The sequence below is a fragment of the Eleginops maclovinus genome, chromosome 18 (genome assembly GCF_036324505.1).
Source record: "Eleginops maclovinus isolate JMC-PN-2008 ecotype Puerto Natales chromosome 18, JC_Emac_rtc_rv5, whole genome shotgun sequence".
Taxonomy (NCBI): Eukaryota; Metazoa; Chordata; class Actinopteri; order Perciformes; family Eleginopidae; genus Eleginops; species Eleginops maclovinus.
In genome coordinates, this window is record NC_086366.1 from 27,342,817 (window position 1) to 27,350,541 (window position 7,725).

The window sequence follows — 7,725 nt, forward strand, 5'->3', positions numbered from 1 at the left end:
CAGCTGATGAAGGACCTTTGTGACACACAATATATACAATTGCTGGATAATAATGTGAATGTGTTGGCATGGCATCAAAAAGATAAAAAGTATATCTGGAGTTTTACCTACTTCTACCATTTCCCTTCTACCATCATATCAACCGAGTTCAAAGCTGAAGTCCAAAGCTTATCAATTTTCCATTTAAAGTAGCAAATCTTCCTACTGAAGAAGCATGGACAAGCAAACAAACATTTGCTTAATAAGTGAATTTAAAAAATCGCTAAATGATTTCAGCTCTAACCCTACGTGGATCAGATCCTGAGAGGTGAGCTGACTCTGCTTAGGTTTGAACAGTTTCCCTGTTAACTGTGAGTTAGGAACCGAGAGGTCAGCTTAACAGCTTAACACACTCTCCATTATAAATACTCTACTGACCAGAGTGTGACCTTATTTGCTCATAAGAAACAGGATGTATGATGTTGATACGACGAAGCAGATTAGCAGTAATTGTGCAAGTGTTTTGCAACAGTTATTTAACACAAGTCGTTGTGACATACTGCATAGTGTGTGTGATTGTTTGTGCCAGCAGGGCATGACTGCGCGATGGGGCATATGAAGTGCATTCATGTGAGGTCTGTACAATCTTTGTGAGATCGGCAGCTCTAAACTATAAAAAACTAAATCTTCTTTGTATCCACAGTACGACTTAGAGCTCATGAGTTCGACAGTTAATTGAGGACATGAAGCCATCTGAGGAGCATGTGAACGCTGCATTGTTCTCAGTGGAGACTCTACCACCTCCTAGTTTTGAAAGGACTTGGTTCTTGAGTTATCGGTCGCGGGGACTCATTACCAGTGCAGACATCTATTGAAACTGTCAATGAAAAGACATGGCATTTCATTTATACAACAGGTCATAAAGCTGGCCATGTGTGTAGTATATCAGTGTCACGTGTTTTATGCATGTATTATTCTGGTAATAACTTAAAGGGGCCATATTATGCTTTTTGGGGTTATCCCTTTCCTGTAGTGTGTTATTTATGTTTGTGTGCATGTGATAGGCCTTAAAAAGCTAAAATCCAAAAGTTCAGGCCAGAGGGAGATCCTCTCCCATATCCCTCCCCCCTGCCTGAAACGCCTTGATTGGATTCCTTTCTTTACTTCCTGGTTCAGCTCCGTATCACACTGACCTCACCGTGATACGGAACTGAATAAGCCAATAGCAGTGTGAGCCGCTCCGTAAAGCCGACCCGAGCAGAGGAGCCATGGTGAGTAGAAGCTGCCACCTTCACTGTGAACCAAAACTTTCTTTGTTTGCCATACCTAAGGAAGAAGATGTGAAGAACAAGTGGTTTGCATTTATTTGTACCACTATTCCCCCGGAGCAAAAACCCGAATTATGGTTGTGTTCTCGACATTTCACTGAATTGTGGAGCAGATGTTAAGGAAGTTGAGCCGCAAGCAAACTGCTAGCCTCGGCAAAGTTGCAAGCTAACGCTATCAATGTTACGGCGATGGTTTTTCATCCACAACCCGTTAACCTCTTAGGCCCAGACGCAGCAACTTGTAAGAAACAGCGTCTCAGGGCATGTTCACATTTAACAAGCTATGAATGTGGCATACCCACTTAACGGGAAAAAACTCCGCTGCCAGACCATATTAACCATTTTTACAAAAATGAAACATAATTCCAACACCAAGCGTCTAAATCAGCACTGAACGAAAACGAGGTAACGCTACATAGCACAGAGTGAGCTAAAGCGATCTTTGTACTTCATGCTATCAGCACAAACCACATATCATATGAAACCTGAAACCTGAGATTCCACAGATTCCATTGGTATAAGTCTCATCACTGTATGAACAAAACTCACTGAACTAGCAGCCAAGAAACAGCAAGAAAACTGCTTCACTTCACAGAACCATAGCTATAAACAGTGTTTGTGATCAAAAGTTGTGTTCAAGGTCATAAAAACGCTGCTGAAAGTCAATCCAATGTCTCTGTGTCACTTTGAAATGATTACTGATAATCCATCATTATTTAGTTGCATGATGGGCAAGTTACTTGTAACGTAATGTAATACAGTACATATTACTTATTTCTGTCTTTTTAAAGTAATACGTTATGTTACATTATTACTGTCTCTGAACTGTAATGCGTTACACTACTTTTGCGTTACTTTGAGTTACTTTGATCAAAATAACTGCAAAAGTATGGCTCTAAATGCTAAAATGTAGTTTATTGCAGCTCATCGATTAAAGCTATCTATCTATCTGGCAGTACATGCTAAAATGTATGCTCCGTTTAAGTGTGCTGAATAATATGTGATACCGGTAACATGACGTCTCTGTGTGTTATTAATAACATGTTAGTGGAGCCTCTGCACGGCCCTGTGACCTGCTGTATATCAACGAGTCTCTATGGCAGCGTTAGCTCACCTGGTCATTGGTGTGTTAACGGGGATTTGGCTGACAAGCTTTCTAAAAGCCGGCGATTCCACAGAGGACAGAGGCTGCAGATCTTCAACACTCTGCCACAAGTCTCTGAACTTCTCGGGGTTCAAGCAGCAGACCAGAGAAAGTTACCTTCTGTTGCTTCGGCCTGCGCTCACTCCTGTCTCTTTCATTTCTTTTCTCTGAGCCTGCAGCTCTGCATTGTGAGCCTGCAGCTCTGCATTGTGAGCCTGCAGCTTTGCATTGTGAGCCTGCAGCTCTGCATTGTGAGGCTGCAGCTCTGCATTGTGAGGCTGCAGCTCTGCATTGTGAGCCTGCAGCTTTGCATTGTGAGCCTGCAGCTCTGCATTGTGAGGCTGCAGCTCTGCATTGTGAGGCTGCAGCTCTGCATTGTGAGCCTGCAGCTCTGCATTGTGAGCCTGCAGCTCTGCATTGTGAGCCTGCAGCTCTGCATTGTGAGGCTGCAGCTCTGCATTGTGAGCCTGCAGCTCTGCATTGTGAATCTGTTCCTGCAGCTCTGCATTGTGAGGCTGCAGCTCTGCATTGTGAGCCTGCAGCTCTGCATTGTGAATCTGTTCCTGCAGCCCTCTTAACCAATAGTAAACAGGCTTACTGAGTTACTATTCTACCTGCACAATTTATCTGGTGTCAGAATGTCTCGTGATGTTTGTGAACTCTTCAAAACAAAACACCACATCATGTCGGGTTAAAATGTGCTGTAACTGCGTTACTGAGATTTGTAACGGGTATTATATTACCCACATTTCAAAAGTAATGCGTCATATTACTGCGTTACAGCTAAAAGTAATACATTACTGTAACTCTGTTACTTTCATAACGCGTTACACCCAACTCTGATTATTTGTAATAAACTGGTACGGCACAATAAAGCGATGCCATTTTTTCAGTTTTTTTTAGGGGCGGGACATTTGACAAATCTCTAAGCAGTTGACCAATCACAGCAGAGTCACCAGCTAACCAATCGGAGCAGAATGCGCTTTTGCAAAGGTGGGGGCATGAGCTCTTCAGACCGTTTTCAGACGGAGTGAAAAGTGATCATTTATGCAGGCAGTGTGAGGAAAATAAAGCGCTTTTTCAACATTGAAGCATGTAAACATGTCATAGTGGAGCAACAAAATACATATATGGACCTGAAAAGTAGCATGATAGGGGACCTTTAAACATTTACAAATCCAAGTAATTGTTACTTAGAGTATCTGCTCTGATAAATGACCTTAACCTGTATTCTGGTATTTAATTGTTCCTTTAATGTTTGAATACATTTCTATGCTATGTGCTTTAAAATAACTCTTATCTAATCCGGACAAATCATTTATGCTGAATTCTGTGTGTTCAGTCTGTGTGACTGAAGTGGACCAGGCCGATTCCACCAGCCCAGTCATCACACGGCTGCCATGGCAACTGTGACATCATATCTTTTATTATGACTGCTGTGAGAAAGATGAGGCGAGGTGGGGTAATAAAGAAGAAAGAGCCAGATGGAGTAATAAAAGAGGCCGCCATCAGCAGTCATCAGAGCTGTTATGCACTGAGTACTCGACAACAATCTGTAATCACTGACCAGCCAAACTGTCTCTGCTTTTATTTCTATATCAAAATGCTTTATTCATAATGAGGAACCATATTTTAAACACTGGGTTGATAAGCCATTGCAGCAACAGGGAGTCATTTGTCAACTCTAGATTGTTTAGCAGGCACAGGGATTTCAACCCAATGTTAGTGATGGAGGGTACAATACTTTTCTGGTGGATTTGACATGTGCTTTCACCAGACGTGGCTCACGTGCCCAAAGAATGGGTGGACCAAATAACAAGTTCCCAGCTCCATTATTTAATATTTAGGATTTTTTTTGTTAACGATTCCTTAATTTTCATACAGTTTTGAGCCTTTTTATAGGGCTAGGTTTGATATGTATTTTATCTCCATAGTGTATAGTGTTGACGGAGGTAGCCCTTCAGCCTGCAGTCTTTTGAATGGGCTTACAACAGAACTGACCCAATGTGTTCCACTTCTGACAGCTGAGGAGAGGGTCTCTCTTTCCCCTCAATACTAATGTACACCTTCACTTTGACTGGTTTATAAACTATGATTGTGAACCTGATGTAGGTCAGACGCATCGCAGGTGGTGATGTTATGAGAGCAGTGACACACTTTAAGGACTCTCTGAGCTCCTGAGGTAAAAAGAGAGGCCATTTGATACATGTAGGGGGGAAATAGTGAGAACGCATTCAGAAACCCTGCTGTTATGATGTGATAAAGATAGCACAGGAGAAAACTGATAAAAACAAGAGCAAGTGGAAGACTCTGCAGTTAAATCATCTGATGATACCAGGAAAGCTCCTTATCATTATGTTGTGTCAGTCAGTTGCAGCTACTCTCTCTCTGTCCATCTGTGTTTCCATAGCTAACTTTGTCTGTAACTAATTGTCTTAATCTCAGATCTTCCTCCATCGAATCTCCATCTGTCAGTGTTCCACTTCTTCCTTGAAAAGCTTGGATCTGGCCAGTTCTTTAGCAGCCTGACATCAAACTTTATGACTGCACAGCACTTTATTCAGCCAGCACTTCACAGACAGATCCAATTCAGCTGTCTACACTCTTCTATACATGTGCGTATGTGAAGGAGACTCATTTTCTAAATGACATAGGATTTGAAACTTTGACAAAAATTGCAGGATGTACAGCAGCCTACATTGTAATGGATTACCTAACTATGTTTCGAGGTTCAGATAGGTATTGTTCATACAGCACAGTGGTAGCATGAATGCAACCACAGGCTTTTGACTTTTTAACCAAATGTCCGTCCTGCATTTAACCTGAGAGACGTAAACAGAGTTTGACTTTCCCACTGGAGGAGCACAAAGCGCAATCTTTCTGCAGAATGGCCCACACTGTTGGAAGGACCATGCAGGGTTCCCCTCCACGGAGCTAGTTCACTTGTTCTATAGCTAATCCAACCTAAATCCACCCGGAGCCTCATGTAAACCATGTTTTGTCTACTTCCCCCAACTTCTTCAAAACTGTGAATGTTTTCATGTTCCCAAAATTGCAACAGGCTACTTTGATGAACAATGAATCAATGAATATAGGGATTAATCATACATTTTCAGAGTTGGGTGTAACGCGTTACAGAAGTAACAGAGTTACAGTAATGTATTACTTTTAGCTGTAACGCAGTAATATGACGCATTACTTCTGAAATGTGGGTAATATAATACCCGTTACAATTCTCAGTAACGCAGTTACAACACATTTTAACCCGACATGATGTGGTGTTTTGTTTTTAAGAATTCACAAACATCGCGAGACATTCTGACACCAGAGAAATAATTGTGCAGGTAGAATAGTAACTCAGTAAGTCTGCTTACTATTGGTTAAGAGGGCTGCAGGAACAGATTCACAATGCAGAGCTGCAGAAACAGATTCACAATGCAGAGCTGCAGGCTCACAATGCAGAGCTGCAGGCTCACAATGCAGAGCTGCAGGAACAGATTCACAATGCAGAGCTGCAGCCTCACAATGCAGAGCTGCAGAAACAGATTCACAATGCAGAGCTGCAGCCTCACAATGCAGAGCTGCAGGCTCACAATGCAGAGCTGCAGGCTCACAATGCAGAGCTGCAGGCTCACAATGCAGAGCTGCAGGCTCACAATGCAGAGCTGCAGGCTCACAATGCAGAGCTGCAGGCTCACAATGCAGAGCTGCAGGCTCAGAGAAAAGAAAAGAAAGAGACAGGAGTGAGGGCAGGCCGAAGCAACAGAAGGTCACTTTCTCTGGTCTGCTGGTTGGACCCCGAGAAGTTCAGAGACTCGAGGCAGAGCGTTGAAGACATGCAGCCTCTGTCCTCTGTGGAATCGCTGGCTTTTAGAAATCCCACAGACACAGAAACAGACAGATGGAGAGGTGGGAGCCCTGCCATATGTGCTTCTCTAAACCAGAGGGTACACACTTTGGATGCAACCATCCACATTTTCAGTCTTCATACCAATACAAAGTACCAATGTTGATATTGCATGTTTAATTAGGCAACATCAGACGTTAAAGGTCCCCTATTATGCAAAATGCACTTTTTGCTGTCTTTTATACATATTATATCTATTGTTATATCTATATCTATTTCAGGATGCAACAAAGCTCTACATTGTTTTTTTAATGCACCAGAACAAGGAAAGGTATGTTGACTGCTCCAGTTTCAAAACCCTTGTTCTACTTTTTCAAAATGACAGAAGTTGAAAAATTGTTCAACAAACAAAGGGCGCCTTTCCCCTCTGCTGAGTGCAAGGGCTTACACAATATTTTAATACAATAAAGATTTCATCATTGGGGTCTCCATTAGCATGTCAACAGATCAGTAAATCTACACAATAAAAATATAAACGCAAGACTTTTGTTTTTGCTCCCATTTTTCATGAGCTGAAATCAAAGATCTAAGACTGTTGCTATGAACACAAAAGGCCTATTTCACTCAAATATTGTTCACAAATGTGTCTAAATCTGTGTTAGACGGAGATAATGCATCCACCTCACAGGTGTGGCATATCAAGATGCTGATCAGACAGCAGTGTGCCTCAGGCTGGTGACAGTAAGAGGCCACTCTAAAGCATTTTATCACACAGCACAATGCCACAGAGGTCGCAAGTTTTGAGGGAGCGTGCAATTGGCAAGTTGGAGTTTCCACCAGAGCTGTTGCCTGTGAATTGAATGTTCATTTGCCTACCATAAGCCCTCTAAAAAGGCATTTTCAAGAATTTGGCTATACATCCAACCGGCCTCACAACAGCACACCCCGTGTAACCACACCAGCCCAGGACCTCCACATCTGGCATCTTTACCTGCAACATCGTCTGAGACCAGCCAGCCGGACAGCTGATGCAACAATCTGTTAGAACCACTTTGGAGAGGTGTTCTCTTCACGGATGAGTCTCGGTTTTTACTGTATGCGGGTGAGCGGTTTGCTGATCCACGTTGTGACTCGAGTGCCCCTTGGTGGAGGTGGGGGTATGGTATGGCAGGCATATTTTATGGAAAGCGAACACAGGTGCATTTTATTGGTGGCATTCTGAATGTACAGAGATACCGTGACGAGATCCTGAGGCCCATTGTTGTGCCGGTCATCCACCACCATAAAAAAAACACCCCAGTTCCAGCATGGCCTCACACTCACCAGACATGTCACCCATAGAGCATGTTTGGGCTGCTCTGGATCGGACTATAGTACAGCTTGTTCCTGCACAGTAAAAAATGGGTTGTTAATTTTTCAGAGTTAAG